Below are 21,657 nucleotides of genomic sequence, written 5' to 3'. Positions count from 1 at the left end.
TTTTTTGTCCTTTAAAACAATTTGTTTATTCATACATTTTTGCTAGCTGTGGAAGTTCTTTTAACGGAATGTGATATAACATACTTTAAATGATACTTCAAATCAAACACCAATATCATGTACCTATGTATTTATAAATTTATTAACAAACTGCAGTCCACGAAAAATAATATATTATCAACATTAGCCATTTACAGTAAAACCTCCGTTAACCAAAATAATTGGGGGTAGGCTGTTTTGGATAACAAGAATTTCAGTTAAAAATGACATTGTTTTTGTACTCTTCTTTTATCAAATTACATAGTATTGGAGAGATATAGCTACAAAACATCATTGTCAAAGGGAAACACAAAAGAAAATAGAAGAATTCTTTAAAAAACACTCTAAACATGTTCATTTTCCTTGATTTTATTGCTTTTTGATTAATTTCCTTTATATTGACAAAATTATTGAAACTGTCAGCCATTTCGGTTAAACGATGTTTTGGTTAAAAAGGTTTCGGTTAACGGAGGTTTTACTGTATTTGCCTTAAATGGCAACATTTTAAAACAAACAAACACACATTACACAAAAAGTTGCACTAGACTTTCTCCTGGTTAAAAATGTATAAAGGTACTGCCACAGTTTGTTCGAATTAATAACCGCATGCTCAGTTGCCAATATTTCAATGTTTTCTCTAAACAACTGCAATATTTGTAAAGCTGCTATTATTGGAACAAAAGGTATGTTGCACTGCATCTCATTTCATATATTAATACGAAAAATCTCTTTAAAATACCAAACCTTTTTTCAATAACAATTGAAGCAATTTATGATTGATTAAAAAGCACTTCAACTGCTGTCGAAGATTCTGCTATGGTGTCATTAATAGGTAGTTGAGAACTGGATATTCCCTAACAATACATTGTCCATAAATTCCCCATTTTATGTGCCCATAATCCATAATATGCAAAAGTATTTGACAACTCCTAAAATAGAGTATTTTTTCTAAATGCACTTCCATAATATTGTAGGATGAGTATTATGGGTTATATTGCTCTTTAAATGACAAAATACTAATTACATTCAACGTTTTACTCTTTTTCATGATCTTTTTACTTTTTATATATATTACAGGTAACAAAAATAGAATTTTAGCACATTTTAGAGGTTATTTTTATAATTTTTTACAAAAATAAAAATATTTAATGTCATTGTCATTTGTCAAAATAAAAGATTCCTTTCTTACAACCAAAACCTACTAAAATCTACTATATTTTCTACCAGATTCTAAAATCTACTAGATTTAAAATTTTCCCACTAAATCACAAGAAATTCTACTAGATCTAGTAGAAAATCTACTAAATTGGCAACCCTGCGTTCTACACCTTCGTTGCGGGGTATGCTTCTCAGAGGAAAGGGGGGGGAAACTTATATGCAAGCGAAACAGTATTTTCGAAACAGTATTTTCACTTTTATTTAATAATGGTACGGTAAACAATCCTCATTTTTTACTATGTTATTCCTTACAAAAAAAACCTTTAATTTAAGGACAAATAATTAAAAATCGTAAATTTGGGTCAAAAGTTATTAACTTTTTAAGAGCGAAACAGTATTTTCGAAACAGTATTTTCACTTTTATTTAATAATGGTACGGTAAACAATCCTCATTTTTAATATGTTGTTCCTTACAAAAAAACCTTTAATTTAAGCACAAATAATTAAAAATCGTAAATTTGGGTCAAAAGTTATTAACTTTTTAAGAGCGAAACAGTATTTTCGAAACAGTATTTTCACTTTTATTTAATAATGGTACGGTAAACAATTCTCATTTTTTAATATGTTATTCCTTACAAAAAAACCTTTAATTTAAGCACAAATAATTAAAAATCGTAAATTTGGGTCAAAAGTTATTAACTTTTTAAGAGCGAAACAGTATTTTCGAAACAGTATTTTCACTTTTATTTAATAATGGTACGGTAAACAATCCTCATTTTTTACTATGTTATTCCTTACAAAAAAAACCTTTAATTTAAGCACAAATAATTAAAAATCGTAAATTTGGGTCAAAAGTTATTAACTTTTTAAGAGCGAAACAGTATTTTCGAAACAGTATTTTCACTTTTATTTAATAATGGTAGGGTAAACAATTCTCATTTTTTAATATGTTATTCCTTACAAAAAAACCTTTAATTTAAGCACAAATAATTAAAAAACGTAAATTTGGGTCAAAAGTTATTAACTTTTTAAGAATTCCCATAAGAGCCCATGTTAAAACTTAACTTTGAACCTTAATTAAACGGCACGGTAAAACAATTTTTAAAAAATCAAGTCTTAGTTTTTTGAAGTAAACTATAACATACTAAAATTTCATGCAAATCCTTCAGGCTAATTTAGGAGATTTATAGATCTAGATTATAAAGAAAGCCCTCGTTAAGAGAAACAACAAGCAAGAGCGTCACGTAACATAGGTCACGTTTTCCCTCATTGTAATAATTTCTTTTTAAGTTGAAAATAACTAAGAAATTCTGGAATACGGTACTGCAGATGCGAACAACCGAATTCGATAATTGTCAAACCAGGGAAGCCCTGCGGCGCAGGAAACAGCAGGGAGCCCTTAAAAACTTATGTTTCTCCATTCGATCCCTATTTTTATATAAACCGCTAAAGGCGATATTTTACATGACTAATTTTGTGGTAAGTAGCCACGAAAAAGTGAAGTAGCTAGAAATGTGATATGTGCTTAGGGATTGATAGTGTTTCAGAAAAAGTTGTAGACTAATTTATACCTTGAAAAATAACTTGTAAATGGTTAGTTTTGTAGTAACAGCGACAAAACGTCATGTAACGTTATAAACGTCACTCATGTTTGTTATTTTTCTTTTAATAATTGTTTTATTCCAATTTCTGTTGATTTATTCATTGGTTAACTTTCCGTTTTTGTTTTACTAGTTTTCTTCTAAAAATATAGTTGGTACCCAACTCTTCTAACTAACTATTCAATTTAATCTTTATTTTTCAATTTTAAGTTCCACTTATTTCAATTCTATAACTCTATTCCATTCTATGCCATAGACATGGACATGAGTATATAAAATGCCTATGCTATGTTCTACTTCAAGCGACAAAATATGTTTGTCAGTTGGCTACTCTTCACTTCTGTCATGTCAGTTTATCTTTATAATGGAAGGGCAATGTTTTTTCTGCACCATTGGATTTCAGTCTATAAATTCTTTGATATCGTTCAAAGTTCTGTCGGGTTTTTGGCCTAATTTATATTTTTCTTGTCTCCCTTATTCGGGAGGGACCTTTCCTAAACCACATGGTCGACCATAGGAATTCATATACTGCCGTAGCATGGCCGTAGTAGATATTACGACCCATATGTAATGTGATAATCGTAATGGCATGTGGAGAATAGGGTTCAAACACGTTTTGTATAAATATTATAAAGAACCCTCTAACTAAAGCAACTGTAGGTACAGTATAACTGTCAACTGTCAAATATACGTCAAATTATTAATGTAAACATTATTAAACCAAAATATTAATTTACCGTTTTTAACCATTCTGCAAAATACAGAGTGTTCTACAAGTAAACGTTAAAATGTATAGGTAGATACTTACGTAATAGATAATAGAATATTGTATAGAGTATAGGGCGTCAATAAGTTATTTCATAAATGACATACAATGACGTCACTTTTTCTTTTCCTCCCTAGGGAGGAAAAGTACTTTTACTCCCTAGGGAGAAAAGTACGACTTTGCTCTCTACAATCAGGTCAGAAAAGTACACTTTCGGTAGATGTAGGTGGAAAAAAAATTTCCTTGCGCCAAATTCTGTTTAAACAATGACTCTTTATAACTATTGGAGAGGAAACATTGACGTGGAAGTATATTTATGAATAAAACTCTTTTTTACTTAGCGTATACACAACAATATACAATAGTATTTTATAGTAGATGGCAGATTCGTATCTCTCACTCATTTTACACAGCTCCCTAATGGAAAGCTTGTTTTGTGTTACCCATGAGAACACAGCTATGTTCAATCCTCAAATGGATATACGAGGTGCAACCTTAAAGTATTAACACTTGTCAGATATGATGTGATATGTTTATATCTTGTTGCTATTTTGTTCTATTTTATTACTATTCAATTGGGGATAATAACAAAAAAAAACTGAAAAGAAATTAAAAGTATTGAAAGCCAAAAGTAAATTAACGAGTCATAACAATAAAGAGTATACATTGAATGTGACCTGACACTGAAAGAGACAAATTCAAAAAAAACATAGGACCATAAAGTCAGAGAACGAAATAGTTGTCAGTGATTCATTTCGAAGTTCGTACATTATGGAATTTGAGGACAAAGAGGAGTAATTTCAGTGGCGGCGTGTAAAATTATAACTACAACTTTAGGGACTGTTTAAGTATTACGTAACGCAGGTGTGGGGGGGTGGGGTTAAAAATCTTCAAAAATTGCGTTACGCAATAGTTAAACGCCCATTAGAGTGCGTTACGTAGGGGGGGAGGGGGGTCAAAATTCTTCAAAAATCGCGTTACGTAATAGTTGAACGCTCCCTTACGTGTATAATTCTATAAGAAGACACCGCTGAGCTGAATATTAATGACTCTCTTAGATAGTTTGTCAGACTTTATGGGTGTTTCAAGAAGAACCAAACCAACAAAAGTAATCCAAAATAATTGGCAAACACAGTTGGTTAGAGAATGGTAGAACAGTCAATTCTGAATGGTATACAACTATTTGTTTGCCAGAAGTGATTGATGAAATTCGCAAAAACAACCAGAACCGTTGTTGCATCAGAACAATGCCAGTTCTTTCACGGCTCGTAAAAAATCCTAGTATTTTAAGGCCAAAAAAATTGATTTGGTGGGCCATCCTGCATACTGACCTGATTTGGGACCGTGTGATTTTTTTGTTTTCTCGAGAATCAAAACAAACTACGCGGTAAACGTCTTTTTTTAAATTTTTATAACAAACTATCCTTATAACTTTACCGTCGCACCTCGTATACGACTTTTATCCAAGTGGGACATGACTATTGCATTGAAAATCGTAATCGATGCATTTATATAACATGTGTTTTACGCTAATTAGAACAGGGTACCCATCAGCCATCAGCCATGAATCGCCCGATTGGGAAATTATCTCGGAATGGGAATTGTTGGGAATATGAAAAGGGCTTTGTTTGCGTTGTGAGTTGTGAGTTGCCAGTGAATGTCTTTTGTATTCGAGTGGCTTTGTTCCAAGTCGGACGATTTGTCTGCTGATATCAAATTAGTCCTTTTCGAAGCTATAAAATATGTAGATGTACGACATGTCTCGATAACGGTTGTGTAATAAAAAAAAGTTAATTTTGAGCGCACTTTACACACTTTTTACCCTTACGAATTTACGAATATAATTTACGTACTAAGAGATACAGTCTGTCTTTGGTGGATCAATCTTGTTAATACATACTACTGTTAGTACTGTTGTTCTTAATATTGGCTTGATTTAAATTACTGTATTATTAAAATAAATCGTTCTTTTCTTAGATTTTTAGTTGATTTATTCAGGTAATTTATTCAGATATTAGGGGTAATAAAAAATACATATAACAAAAAACTTTGCATCGGCCGGGAATCGAACCCGGGCCGCCCGCGTGGCAGGCGAGCATTCTACCACTGAACCACCGATGCTGTGAAGGAATATCCTTCTATGAACAAAGCTAAACATCGTGATAATGTTTGAGATGAAAACATTTTTATTTGTTATGTAGGTCAAAACTAATAATCTAAAGAGAAAGTACTTAAGTAATGCTAAAATGTTTGTGGTTGAACTTTTCTTGAAATATCGAGCAATATAACGCATCGGTGGTTCAGTGGTAGAATGCTCGCCTGCCACGCGGGCGGCCCGGGTTCGATTCCCGGCCGATGCACAGTTTTTTATTATTGTAAGTTTTTTTTTAAGTTTATTTTTGCGCATTTTATTAAAAGTGCAGACGAGAATACTGAAACAATTGATTGAGCTAAGGACAGTAGGGAAGAAATTCAATTTGAAACTTTTAAATTTAAAGAGTTTTTAAACCTTCAAAAAACAATTTAGTCCATAGAAATAAGATTTTTCTCGTGACACAACCCCCTCACGCCGAAACCAAATTTTTTGAGTAGTATGGACATCTATATTAAGAGGAAACAGTAGCGATAAACAGGTAGCGAGAACGCGTTCCAAGATTGCGGATGTAATTTTGAATATTTTTCGAGATATTTGGCAAACGTATTCGTAATATAATAAAGAATGGCGGTACAGAGCCCAATTTGAAAAAAAAATGACACAAAATTTTTGTTATTCTTAATGGCGGTATAGGCTCGTTTTTTAATATTGTAATTAATTACAGAGTAATTTCCACATATTAAAATATTTTCCAAATTGGGCGCTGTACCGCCATTCTTTATTATATTACGAATACGTGTGCCAAATATCTCGAAAAAATATTCAAAATTACAGCCGCAATCTTGGAACGCGTTTTTGCTACCTGTTGATCGCTACTGTATCACCTTAATAACCTTTATGTTTCCTACAGCCGATTTTGATGATATACATACATAGTTATAAACAAATGAAGATCAACAGACAATAAATTTTCGCTTTTTTCGTCTATTACTAAAAAGTGAAGCATTCTAAACAAAGAGAATAATAAACTCATAAATCATATTTGTTTGCAACACTATAAGTCAGAAAATTATGAGGTTACAGTAACACTTCGGACAGTTTATGAAAGAAGAACATTTATACTATTAACTTAATAAAAAAAAAACAAAAAGTAATTTTAAACAGTGTAAAATTATTTTGCAAAAACATGTCGATTTTTTGCTTACTTATAAACAATTAGAATAACTTTTTAACCGTTACCCGTAGAAAAATTATTTTTTCATATTTAGAAAGACTGAATTTTTATACACATTTAGAAAGAAAAACAATTGTCTTAGGACAATTAGGGACGAAGTTAGCCCCTCCCTCCCCCCACCCGTTTTTTTAATTCATATGTTCTTGCAAAATAATTTTGCAATATTTAGAATTATTTTTTGTCATTTTTTTTAATTAAATTAATAGTGTAAATCTTCTTCTTTCATAAACTATCCAAACCATTACTGTAACTTCATAATTTTTTGACTTATAGTGTTCAAAAAAAATTAATTTGGAATAAACAAATTAAATAACTTTTAAACTATTTGACCAATTGCTTTGAAATTTAGGGTATGATTTAAGCACCAGAAGTCAATAAGAAGGTTCAAGTTAATTTTTACAGAAATTATGAATATTTATAAAAAGTCAAAATTTGTGATTTATTTTGCAATTTTCTAAGTAACTAATAAGGACAGCATATTTAGCGAACGCCATATTGAAGTTTTTTATACGATTTATACGATTTTTATACAAATACTTGGGAACCTTTATCAATGAAACAGGTGACCAAAATCACGAGATAAAAAGACGTATTGAAATTGCCAGGTCTACTTTTATAAAAATGAAAAAATTATTTTGTAATCGTGATATTAGTATTCATCTACGAACTAGAATGTTAAAATGCTATGTATTCAGTACTTTGCTCTACGGTGTTGAGTCATGGACTCTTAAACAGAGGAATATTAAAAATCTTGAAAGCTTTGAGATGTGGTGCTACCGCCGTATACTAAGAATAAGTTGGGTGGATAAAATTACAAATGAAGAAGTAATACGCAGAATAAATAACAAGCCAGAAGTTCTACTGAATATAAAAAAGAGAAAACTTGAATACTTAGGCCACCTCATGAGGGGACAAAAGTACACATTCCTACAAAACATAATGCAAGGAAAAATCCAAGGACGAAGAAATCCAGGCCGTAGAAGAATGTCCTGGATGAGAAATTTGAGAGAGTGGTTTGGCTGTACCACTAACGAATTGTTCAAAACAGCAGTAAATAAAATTAGAATCGCCCTAATGATATCCAATCTCCGATAGGAGAGGCACTCAAAGAAGAAGAATACGATTTATGAGTTTCTTACTCTCAAATTTGTTTAAAATGCTTAACTTTTTGGTAATAAACGAAAAAAGCGAAAATTTACCGTTTGTTGATCTTCATTTGTTTATAACTATGTATATCATCAAAATCGGCTGCAGGAAATATATAGGTTATTATTATGGATGTCCATACTACTCAAAAAATTTTGTTTCGGCCTGGAGGGGGTTGTGTCATCAACAGGATATTTTTTTTCCTTATTTCTCTGAACTAATTTTGTAGTACGTCATTCTTCCACTTGCAAGGTATGGTATTACGTGTGTTGTTGAAATCCACGATTGACTCAGGAAACTCAGGATCGTGGGGAAGTCAACCTTAGCTAAAGTATCTCCTCTTCACCACCAAAAGAAAAACATTGAGTTCCCTACCCTACCCTCTACCATCTTCTATTTAATATGTTATATAAAAAATAATGTAACCATGATGAAATATTCGTGTTTTTCTGTAGTTCCTTTCGCTAGGCAATAAAAATATGGCTCAACATATTAATTTATTTTATTATTTTATAATTAATATCAATTTTAAACAATAGAATAACAGTTTCTCTTCACCAGGAACCGACTTTTTCTCGAGACGATGAGAAGAGCTCTCATTTTTTTGTTAAAAAATCTAATAAAATGAGGAAACGATTATTTTTATATTACATCAGAGATGTTTCTTCCTGTTAATTAGGTGAAACTAATGTATGATATTATTAAACTTTTTCCCAGCGTCAAATACTGTTTCAATAAAATTTCTAATCAACTGTTTTCAATTTTATTGAACTCTGTTCAGTATTGGTTTATTCAACGCAGTAAATTATATTAATAAGTGATGATTTCTTATACTACATATATTTATAGTACATGTCCGATAAAAGGTATTCATAGAGACATAGAAAGACTGTACATCTTGTGTATATTAATCAATTTTTAAATTCTTCAGAACATTTTATTCACATTTCATGTACAATGTTCTATACTATACTATCATTTAACTCTTTCGGAAATATTAAGTGATTTCAGATTTACTGCAAATATTAACATTAATCTATTAGCGCTCAGCGTTAGGGATGGGAAAAACCTACCGGTTTTTTTACTTCGCAATAACCGGTTTTACCGGTGGTTTTTTGTCCCGGTTATAACCGGTTTTTATTTTTAAAGTAAAAACCGGTTATTAGGTTTTTACGGTGATTAGGATTAGGTTAGGTATTATTTTGAATCCCAATCATAATTATTATTCTCAAGTAATTATTCCAAATAAAACCATAACTCAAATTTTATTTTATTTTCTAAATTACAGAAGCAAACTGAAAGTTCACTCTCACATCAGCCAGAAACAATTATTAAGTTTTATTATAATATTTCCTTGAAAAGGTATTTGTAATCATAATATTTACATAAGAAGTGATCTCGTTGAATTAGACGTAAACATCATCTATTTTTCACACTTAACTCTTGACATTGAAAGTGGTTGAATGACTTTTTCTGATTACCAAAAATAATGTTCTGACTATGAATATCGAATTACTGATTACGAATACGAATCTCAAAGAATTTCGCTACGTTTTCAAAACGATACACTCATACAGGAAGTATTAAATGTATGAGTGTATATTATTATATAAGTAATACATGTTCTTTCGATAATACTAATTTTGATCATATTGATATCGAGTCGAATGGAGTATCGCAAACTAAACTGTATTGTAAATGTAACTTTGTAACCTATTGGATTAAAAAAACCGAAAACCGGTTTTTCTTTTGGCCGGTTATAACCGCCAGGATAAACCGCAAGCAAAAAACCGGTATAACCGAAAACCGGTGTTTTGTCAAAAACCGCCATCCCTACTCAGCGTCCCTTTTAAGGACACTTTCCTTGGGGTTACTTAACATTAGAGGGATAGCGGTATAATGGCTATTTTTAGACTAGAAGTAGAGAAAGGGTTACTTTTCCCTGTAGATTTAAAACGTTTGGTTGTTTCCACCATATACGCCAGTCAATGGGAGCAAGAATGGGATACTACCTCCGAATTCTATCCTACTGAATGGATTTTAATAAAATTTTGGGCCTAGCCTCTACTTATCTCCCAATTCAAAGTCTACCTATGCCGATGTGTGCTTTTATCTTGGGGGTGGTTCCCACCCCTTCTTAGGAGTGGAAAATTTTTTGGTTAAAATTACCACGAATTTGCTAGCGAATCTAATTCTAAGCAAAAACTGTTCTATATTTTTTTTTGAAAACTCAATACTTTTTGAGATATTCGTAGTTGAAAATTGGCCATTTTCATTGAAACATAATACCTTTTCGAACGGTTTTTTGCGAATACCTTAAAAACTATGCATCTAACTAAAAAACTATAACATTTTTGTAGGTTATAAAGAAACAAAGAGACACTTGCCTTCATAAATCTTCTAGTTATAATACAAAAAGAGATATGGTAGGTGAAAACAGTTTGTTTTTTGGTACATTCTCAAATTGGTGTATTCAACTTGAAATAACAGAGAAACGGTCGATTTTAGGTGTATAATGCCACTAATACCTTTTGTAGTGCTGGAAAAGACCTTTAAAATGAGCTATATTAAAGGTCCATTACATTAAAACTAAGCGAGAGTATGCTGCAAACAAAATTGATAACTAATGTATTTTAAGAAAAAATGAGAAGTAATTTTATCCCCCATCCACCAAAATGTAAATGCATGGTTTTCCTTCTACAATACCTTTTATTATAGTGTTATTTCTATGTTCAAAAAGTTGGACGGGTTTAAAATGAATGGTTTTTGAAAAAAGATCAAATTATAGAGCGTATTTTTAAATTTTCTTAAAAATCTTCCTTTTTCTCCATATAACTTGAAAATGATAAGAGATACAGTAATGAAAATAAAAAGAAAATTTTTATCTGAAAAAGCCCTAAATTTTTGTGTGGTATCTTTTTTTCGTATCTCTTATCTTTTTCGAGTTACATGGAGGAAAAGAAGATTGTTAAGACAATTTAAAAATGAGCTCTATAATTTGATCTTATTTTTTTCAAAAACCATTCATTTTAATCCAACCCAACTTTTTGAACATAGAAACAACACTATAATAAAAAGTATTGTCGAAGGAAAACGATGTATTTAAATTCTGATGGATGGGGGGTTAAATACTTTTCATGTCTTCTTAAAATACATTAGTCATTAACTTTTTTGCAGAATATCTCGCTTAGTTTGCATGTAATCGACAATTAGTATTGCTCATTTTAAAGGTCTTTTCAAGCACTACAAAAGTTATTAGTACCATTATACACATAAAATCGACAGTTTCTCTGTTACTTCAAGTTGAATACACCGATTTGAGCATGCAGCAAAAACACAAACTCTTCTTACCTACCATATCCCCTTTGTATTTTAACTAGTAGACAAGGCGAAAACGGCGGGTTCGGAGGGAAAAATATTCCCATGAGATTTTTTTGCATAATCACATTAGTGAGACATCCCAGAATAAGGTTCAAGAAGTCGCCCAAGTGAAAAGTGGGCCAATTTTTTTTTAACAATTTTTTTTAATCAAATTGCAAGAATCAATATTTTTGGCCCGAACAATTTTTTATTGAATTTTATGGACCATTCTGGACAAAAAAGGTCTCTTATAATTTTTCTCTAAAGTTGATCGTTTTGGACTTATAAGCAATTTAAAATTGAAAAAAACGAAAAATGGCGATTTTCAAGGCTTAATTACTCGGTTAAAAGTTATTATTATGAAAGTCAGAAAGTGACTAAATCAAAGTTTAAAGCCTCCCCTACAAGATCCTGAAGAAATTTTTGTCATTATTTCATTACTAAGCTGTTATTTTTAAGTAATAATAATAAGCGCCATGCACGTGTGCGGGGCTGTAAATGCTGAGTGCGAGAGAGAAGCTATTCCAGCAGTCCAATTGTGCATCTTACTCGCACTCACATTTACAGCAGGGTCAATACGATACAACCACTCATTGTTATTAATTAAAAATAACAGCTTAGTAGTAAATTAATGACACAGATTTCTTCAGGATCATGTAACGGCGACTTTAAACTTTGATTTAGTCACTTTCCGACTTTCAAAATAATAATTTTTGACCGAGTTATTAAGCCTTAAAAATGGCCATTTTCGCGTTTTTAAAACTTTAACTTGCTTATAACTCGAAAAAGATCAACTTTAGAGAAAAATTATAAGAGACTTTTTTTGTCCAGAATGGTCCAAAAAAAACCTAAAAAAAATTAGTCCGGGCCAAAATATTGATTTTTGCAATTTGATTAAAAAAAAATTGTTAAAAAAAATTGGCCCACTTTTCTCGTGGGCGACTTCTTGAACCTTATTCTGGGATGTTTCACGAATGTGATTATGCAAAAATATCTTATGGGAATATTTTTCCCAACGAACCCGCCGTTTCCGCCTTGTCTATAGAAGATTTATGAAGGAACGAATCTTTTTGTTTTTTATAACCTACAGAAATATTTTATATAGTTTTTTTTTTAGATGCATAAAATGGCCAATTTTCAACCACGAATAACTCAAAAAGTATCGAGTTTTCAAAAAATAATCATAGATCAGTTTTTGCTTAAAATTAGTTCTCTTTTCCGTGGATATTTTAACTAAAACATTTTTCACCCCCGAGAAGGGGTGGGAGTGGGAACCACCCCCAAGATAAAAGCACACATCGGGATAGGGTAGACTTTGTTTCTTAGGTAAGAACCCTACCTATTGTAAAAATATCAAGTAAATCGATGTAGTAGGATGGAATTCGGAGCCAAATACCCTCATTGACCGCCCTAATAAGTTTTGTGTCCGCTTTCTGCATACATATTACCGAGACATTTCTTTTTTTAATACAATATTCATTCAAATTTTCTACACAAGTAAAAAACATTTGGTTAATCATTTATTCGTCAGCTCATTTACAGTCAACATCAAAAGATGGTCCTGCAAGCAAAATGGCGAAACTGAAGAAAAGCCGAACTGGGAAAAATTCAAGCATCACACTCATATTCTTGCGGTATCTCTCTTTTGTATTCCTATTTCTTGGAATGTAATCGATTATTTTTATGTTTGCAATCTCACTGAGAAATTCATATAAAAACTGTGGACTTTAAAAACCATTTTACGGCTATTAAAATATGTTGGTCCAGACAACACTAGGTTTAAATTTGAGTTTTATACCGTGAGCATTTATTATAGTGCATAAAAACAATTCGGTGATCGGAGATGAATTCTATTGAAATGAAACCGTGAAGCTACAGGTCCGTATTAGAAGAAGATGTTCTTTGTGTGTCTTCATTTCCTTTACGCGCTGAGCTTTTCCATGTCTAGGTAGGTATACAATTTTTCTCCACTTCATTTTCGATCTCTTGCTTTCATATATTTTAAAACGCTTTTATATACTTGGCTTGGTTGGTGTCACGGACTCCGCAAATTTTGTAATCCATTTTAAAAATAGTTCTAGGCTAACTAGGTACTTGAAATTTTCAGAATAGCTCAGAGCTGACTAACAATGCAATATTTAACTGCTATTGTATGGATAAATGGATTTTTTTAATTTCAAACTATTTTAAAAATGTGACTAATGCTATGACATTTGAATTCCATTTTAACGTAAGTTAAGTCATCGAGAGATGGTAGCTCAGTGGTAGAGCGTTAGACCGGAGATCGAGAGGTCCTGAGTTCGAAACCTGCCTGTCGCTTACTTTTTTTTATTTTTTTAATGCATAATTAAAAGTTAATATACTTAAAATTCATATTTTATAAGTTAATTATTATATATACCATTTTAAACAACCGTGGTATTATAAAAAATACTTTTTTATACTAGTGTAATTTTTGGAATTATAATCTGGACCTCGGAGGTAAACTACACTATGTTATTTCGAGTAACTGTGTTTAGCGTGTGTTTGCAACAAATTTAAGAGCACTTAGGATGTTAATAAAAATCTGATATATCCCATAATTGGTTGAAAGACCATATTACAACGACAGAAAAGGCAGCCGGCTGCGTTAATAAAATAATGCAGAATTAACTATCGCTTTGAGATATCGTCGCACCACACCAATGTTTGGTAACACTTCGTCTAAGATTTTCATGTAATTAGCTCTAGCAATTTTAGATATTAGCGCAGTGTTATATTCTGTGGATTTTATGCTGTGACCTTTTTTGCGTTAAATATGCGTGCTCTGAGCTTTAATTTTATAAGGTAGTGGATCGGAGTTTTCTTTGATTTATATGAGTTTAAAGTCGATTACAAAATTCTTTTATGACAGAAATTGAAACAACAAAATAATTTTATATTGGGTCCTATAAATAATAAAAACGTTTTATTATAAAAAGTTCTTTTTTATAAAAGTGTAATTTTTTCGTCGTCCTTTTGTTTTATATTTGAAGCTTTATAGCTTGTAGGACTTTATAGTGTAGGACCGTTTTTGGAGTGCTCGTGTTTTGCATCCTTTCTAAGTGGCCTTACCATCTTAGTTTCTCTACCTCTGATTGTACGGTTGATTGTATGATTCTTCTAACTCAACATTTGATCGCGTTACCGATATAGTCCTGTCGCCAGGGGGGGTACAACGGCCTCCTTAATTCAGATGGATTTACCCAAGTTTTTATTATATATTTTAACTCGTAGAATACTAATTTTTTGGGTAACAGTTGATCCGGATGTCGATAAGATTGTTATAGACAAAGAACTTGAGGAATTACATAACAGTGATTTCTCGCAAAACAAAACATCTTTTTGTATTTTTTGGATCATTCTAGGCAAAAAATGTTCTGACAAGTTTTTTCGTAGGAGGCATGGTTTTCGAGATAACCGCGGTTGAACTTTCAAAAAATCGAAAAATTGCAATTTTTGAACCCGAATAACTTTTGATTAAAAAATAAAGTAGCAATTCTGCTTACCGTATTTGAAAGTTTAAGTCAAATTATATCGGTTTTGATTATTTGCATTGCTACAAATTTATTATTTTATTGTTAAACAAAGTTATAAACACCTAGTGCGTGAGTGATGTTTCAATGATTTCTCATTTAAAATCGAACGAGTAGGTAGAGTAGCTACAAGTGCAAGCGAGGCAATTTCTACGTAGCATGCGTTAAAACGCATGTATTAGGCACGGGAAACACTATGTGTTTACAGCTTTGTTGACCAATAAAAAAATTAATTTTTAGCACTGCAAATAATCAAAACCGATATAATTTGACTTAAACTTTCAAATGCAGTAAGCAGAATTGCTACTTTACTTTTTTAATCAAAAGTTATTCGGGTTCAAAAATTGCAATTTTTCGATTTTTTGAAAGTTCAACCGCGGTTATCTCGAAAACTATCCATTCTACGAAAAAACTTGTAAGAATATTTTTTACTTAAAATAACCCAAAAAATACAAAAAGATGTTTTGTTTTGCGAGAAATCGCTGTTATGTAATTCCTCAAGTTCTTTGTCTATAACAATCTTATCGACATCCGGATCAACTGTTACCCAAAAAATTCGTATTCTACGGGTCAAAATATATAAAAAAAACTTGAGTAAGTCCATCTGAATTAAGGAGGCCGTTGTACCCCCCCTGGCGACAGGACTAATACGCTGTCTTTTATTATTCCCGTATACCTCCATGTATCTTCTCCAGAACTTTTTTTCCCGTATCTTGTTTTCAACAGAGGTTTTTTTTTATTCAAAAAATTTTCCTGCAATCAATGTTTACTAAATAGAGCTGATGAAGGATGATGATGATGAGAGCTCGAGTAATTTTGACCTTTGTCATGATTATAATGCGATCTTTATTGATAATAAAAAAAAAGTTGTAAGAGATTCTGAACAACGAAGAATATAACTCAAACTGAAATTAATAAACGTTCGCTGGTCTTCTCAGGCAAACTAATGTTTAGTCGCAATTTTTTTGAATACGAATCCTGATCCTGACCTGTTGGATTCTCAGGATTTGAGAATCGACAAAAACATCGACTGGTCGTCTCGACCTGTTTTTCGTCAACTAAATTGAATTCCGTCAAAGTAGGCAGAAGGTTAAAATCGAGAAGCATCAACCAAAGAACGGTCGCATCACTTTGCCATGATAAATTTATAAAAACTCGATAAAAGTAGACCCCGAATAACAATAGAATCTCATCACGCAGAAAAGAGAGGAGTACTACTTGTAGGCCAGCATCGAGAAGTACCTGTCAATAAAGGCAACGATTATAATATAGGTATCGACATAATGTATTTATATTTTCTTCGCGACCTTTTCATTGAAATTTCGGACAAAGTTCTTTCTTACGTTTGGGATTGTATAACCATTAACAATAATGATTACTTAATATCTCTTTTATTCCAGCGCTGTCACCAACGTTACACTTTTTTCTAAATTGAAAGACAAAGAATAATATAATAATTGATATCTCAAGTAACAGGCCTGGATACCGTGTACCAAAAAAAGTTGATTAATAGAAAGCTGAAAATTTGTTAATAGCTTAACGGTGTCTAGTCTAGGACAAACTTTGATGTATGGGTACACTGGAACATAGGAAGTTTTAATTGTGGAACGTGGTAATTTTAATTGTGGAATTCTTTATACAGGGTCATATATACACCCATATATACCTTATATACTTTATACAATGTCCCGAAAAGATTGGTCATAAATTATACCACAGATTCTGGGGTCAAAAACAGGTTGATTGAACCTCACTTACCTATATACAATAGTGCACACAAAAAAAGTTACAGCCCTTTGAAGTTACAAAATGAAAATCGATTTTTTTTTCATATATCGAAAACTCTCAGAGATTTTTATTGAAAATGGACATGTGGCATTTTTATGGCAGCAACATCTTAAAAACAATGAAAGTGAAATTTGTGCACTCCATAAAAATTTTATGGGGTTTTTGTTCCCTTAAACCCCCCCAAACTTTTGTATACGTGCCAATTAAATTATTATTGTGGCACCATTAGTTAAGGGACCGTTCAAGTATTACGTAACGCAGGTTGAGGGGGGGGGGGTAAAACAATCTTCAAAAATTGCGTTACGCAATAGTTAAACTCCCATAAGAGTGCGTTACGTTGGGGGGGGGGGGGTTAAAAATCTTCAAAAATCGCGTTACGTAATACTTGAACGCTCCCTAAACACAATGTTTTTAAAAAAATTTTGCCTCTTAGTACTTTTTGAATAAGCCAGTGTTAATCGAGATATTTTGAATATTTGTCTAATCCACCACGTATTTGTGTATGGTTAAGTACGATTATAGAGACCTGTTAATAATCTGAAAATGTATTTTGAAAAAGAAGCTACATCTCGATAAAAGGTGACTTATGAAAAAAAGACTAAGAGGCATAAATTTTAAAAACACTGTGTGTAACTAATCGTACCACAATAATAGTTTAATTGGAACGTACCCAAACATTTGGGGGGTTTAAAGGAACAAAATCCCCATAAAATTTTTACGTAAATATATTGAAAAAGAAGTCGCATCTCGATAAAAACTGACTTATCGAAAAAATACTAGGAGGTAAAATAGTTTTTAAAACGTTGTGTTTAACTAATAATACCACAATAATGAATTAATTGGAACGTACACAAAAGTTTGGGGGGGGGGGGGGTTTAAGGGAACAAAATCCCCATAAATTTTTTATGGGGTGGACAAATTTCACTATAATTTTGTTTTAAGATGTTCCTGGCCTAAGAATGATACATGTCCATTTTCAATAAAAAATCTCTAATAGTTTTCGATATATTGAAAAAAATCGATTTTCAATTTGTAACTTCAAAGGGCTGTAACTTTTTTTATGAGCACATTTGTACTAAGGTAAGTTAGGTTCAATCGAACTATTTTTGACCCCAGAATGTGTGGTATAATTTGTGACCAATCTTTTCGGGACACCCTGTATAATATGAAAAAATCTTGAAAATGAATCTTGTATTTGAAAGAATTTATAAGAAGTGGTAGAGAAAAGTAGAAGCTTAGGCAAGAAGAAGTAAAGGAGAAGCGCAGACAAGACAAGGAAGAGAAGCGTAGCCAAAAAAAGAAAGAGCAGAATTCATAAATAGTTTATCTCAAATTCACGAAAAGTTAGAGATATAACTCAAATTTCTAGTTGAACAGACAAATTAGAAGAACAACAGAACGATATGAAAACTCAATTATTTTTACTATTTGAATATCAACTTCCTGTTTATACACAATATACATATTTTCTGACATTCCAGAACTTACGAGACATTTCGTGATATTCTTCTTTAGTTTATTGGTCTTATACTTACCTTTAAGGTATTTGGCCAGTTCATTGTCACGGAATAAGGGAAAATCCCTTATTTACCTACAATTTGGAGTCTACTTTTGATGGAACAAATATATATTTCGGGATATTCAATACTTCTTCTTTTTTGTTAAGGGACTTTTTTTATATGGATTATTAATCTTACAGAAATGTCTTATCACTACTTTATCATCATCATCAACAGCTATTCCATCCATCGTCAGATGTAAGCCTCCCTTACGTGTGTCCATTCATGTCTGTTTGCTGTTTTTTGCATCCATTGGTGGCCTGCCATTCGCTTGAATTCATCAGTCCACCTTGTTTGAGGTCTGCCTCTACTTCTTTTGCTTGCCCTTGGTCGACACTCGAGAATTCCCTTTGTACAACGGTTGTCTTCCATTCTTCCTATGTGTCCTGCCCAGTTTCATTTTAACACTAGGTACTTAGTAAGCAAATATCTTTAATTCTTCTTCAAATTTATTTTGAGTTTTGAGTCTTTTCGGTTTTCCGACATCTAATATTTCTTTATCTAGGAAATATTTACAGATACTTTCGACGACTCATAATGGAAGGGAAAGTGGAAGGAAGGAGAGGTCCAGGAAGAAGAAAATGCTACTAGCTGAAGAACGTAAGAGATTGAATAGGCATGGACACACATTCGATACTAAGAACAGCTCAAGATAGAGAGCAATTTGCTGTAGTTATAGCCAACCTTCAGTCATGGAGAAGGCACCTTATGACCTTAAAAAGAAGAAACATATTTCTTTTCTTGTTTTATTCTCCTTTGCCTCCTCTAATCCTCATCTACTTTTTACTACCAAAATGTTTGTAGCTGTTCGCTTTTTTACCAAGCCATGGTCAATTTCTTTCACAACATCTTCTCCAGGAGATATCCAGGTCCTTTGTGTTTGTATTGTGGGAAAATCGGGTAAAACTGATATCCATGTGGGAAATTAATTTAAAAAATTGTCTGTTAGTAAAACATTGAAAATCGCAATATTAAATGACAGTTTCTTCCAGTAATTTCATTATCTTAGCCTCCAGATACGATTAACCATTGTTTACACAAACCGATAGAACAATAAATATTTTTGCGATAAAACAACACTTATTAATGCATTTTCTATAGTGGAAGCACTTTTCAAAAAGACATTCAATGCATTTTCTGTCGCGTGTTGATCTTGTGCATGGCCTGTTTTAATTTTGATATCCTCGAACATTTTAATACGCCTTCAATTTCTTGCTTTGCACCGAAGTCATCCTTTTCGACGACGGGTTTTGTTTTTGTTTTGAACTTGACTGTGCGTCTGCCGATGATCTTCAACAGTCTTTCTGTTTTTTATTTTTAGTCCAGCCATGAGCGCACATCAACAAAAAGTTTATACAAAGTCTCTACAAATATAAGATTCGTTCTTCTTTTAATTCCTTTATTTACAGGCAAACAAAAAATATATACGATGTTAATGTTACAGAGCATCGATTAACATTTAGTAGATGATTCCATTTTTTTTCCAATTTGATGATAATATAGGTACAGTTACGGTCACTGAATAGTTTACACTTTAATTTTTATATTGTAATACTGTAAAATTGCAGTGTCGTACGGATTTGATAAATTTCAAAGTCAAAAAATCTCAAAAAGTCAATGCTTGTCAAAAATTTCGTGAGTGTTGAAAAATAAAATGAGAAACTAAACCCTATTAAGACCATAATCCATTTTATTCAAAAAAACTTTTTTCTATATTTTCCATTTTGATAAATTTTGTAAAATTTATTTTTATTATTTTGATTTTTTAATTTTAATCAACCTATTCTAGGTACACCACTGGCAAACGTCACTTTGACGCAAGAGGTGCGTTTAAACGAGGTAAAAATTTAAAAAATCGGCTCCTAGATAAGCCAGCCTGTAAACTATTCACTGGCCGTAACTGTACATTTTGATGTGTTGATTGTTGATATACTTAGGGCCGGTTGTTCGAACGCTAATCAAGAATGATCACTATCAAATATTTAATTACTGTCAATAAAACTGTCAATGACAACTTTTATTGGGTTGCATAATTGATTATAATTATGAAATTAGTTAATTAATTAACATAACAATTATTAACATAATTGATTAAGTAATTTCATAATTGTAATCAACTATGTTTTTAGCAACCCAAACAAAGTTGACATTGACAGTTGGTGACAGTAATTAAATATTTGATAATGATCATTGTTGATTAGCTTTCGAAAAACCGGCCCTAAGTGTACAATGTACTATAAAATGATACAAATATAAGGGTATATTATTAATCTGGCTATATCCTCCCTTTTTTTCAATTATTAAAAAATGTACTTAAATCGGTACATAGTATTGATAAATGTTACTGGTAAAACGGTTCAGTGCAGATGTTAACTATATATTGTCAATCATTTTTGTCCCAGTTGATATCCACAGTGAAACTACAACTGCCACGTTGCATAATACTTAATTAGTCTTCAAAATTGGTCACAAGTCTAATATTTATTTCTTCTTCTTAAAGTTCCCTCTCCTATCGGAGGTTGGATATCATAATGGCTATGGTCACTTTGTTGGCTGCTGCTCTGAATAGTTGTAATGAACTACAGTTAAACCATTCTCTAAGGTTCCTCAGCCAGGAGATGCGTCTTCTTCCTATGCTTCTTCTTCCTTGGATCCTTCCTTGCATAATAATTCTCAGCAACTCATATTTTTCTCCTCTGGTAATGTGACCCAAATATTCCAGTTTTCTAGTTTTTATACTTTTCATAATTTCTAACTCCTTATTTAAACGTCGTAGCACTTCAACATTTCTAATCCTTTGAACCCACTGAATTTTCAATATTCTTCTGTAACACTACATTTCGAACGCGTCTATTCTTCTTATGTGTCATCTCTTCAATGTCCAAGCTTCCATTCCGTATAGCAATATAGAAAATATGTAGCATCTTAGAGCCCTCAATCTGAGAGGAATATTTATTTACTTGAAATTAATCCTGTATTAACATGTGTTTACACATTACAGAATACTAGAAATAGTTTTTTGGTAAAATGGTTCAAGCGCACTTAAACCCGTTTATTACTATTTGTTTTTACAGAATATTAAAAATAGTTTTGTGGTAAAACGGTTCAAGCGCACGGTTAAACCTTTTTACTACCAAAGCAAACTGCAATTGTTTTCAGTGAACTAAATTAATGGCGATAGATGGCGATTGAAGGGCGAAATATGCTTAAATCGTTTTACCACCAAGTTCTAATACCATTTAACGACGTTCTACACCTTCGGCAAAGAATTAAAGATTTGCATGAAATTTTAGTATGTTATAGTTTTACTTCAAAAAACTAAGACTTGATTTCTTAAAAATTGTTTTACCGTGCCGT

The 21,657-nt window shown here is 31.9% G+C and overlaps 1 protein-coding gene and 2 non-coding genes across 3 annotated transcripts in view; 1 reads left to right on the top strand and 2 right to left on the bottom strand.

Annotated features, from left to right (window-relative positions):
- LOC114324916 (tyrosine-protein kinase-like otk) overlaps window positions 1-21,657 on the bottom strand; it is a 463,747-nt gene that overhangs the window by 322,255 nt on the left and 119,835 nt on the right. The gene's annotated exons all lie outside the window — the stretch shown is intronic.
- Window positions 5,615-5,685, bottom strand: Trnag-gcc (transfer RNA glycine (anticodon GCC)). The gene has a single exon. It is a non-coding gene; the product is annotated as a tRNA-Gly (tRNA).
- Trnag-gcc (transfer RNA glycine (anticodon GCC)) lies at window positions 5,854-5,924 on the top strand. Its single transcript has one exon. It is a non-coding gene; the product is annotated as a tRNA-Gly (tRNA).

Source organism: Diabrotica virgifera, chromosome 9 (assembly GCF_917563875.1).
Source record: "Diabrotica virgifera virgifera chromosome 9, PGI_DIABVI_V3a".
In the NCBI taxonomy this organism is placed as follows: domain Eukaryota; kingdom Metazoa; phylum Arthropoda; class Insecta; order Coleoptera; family Chrysomelidae; genus Diabrotica; species Diabrotica virgifera.
The sequence above is the reverse complement of the archived record's forward strand: the minus strand, read 5'-3'. Positions and strand labels throughout refer to the sequence as shown.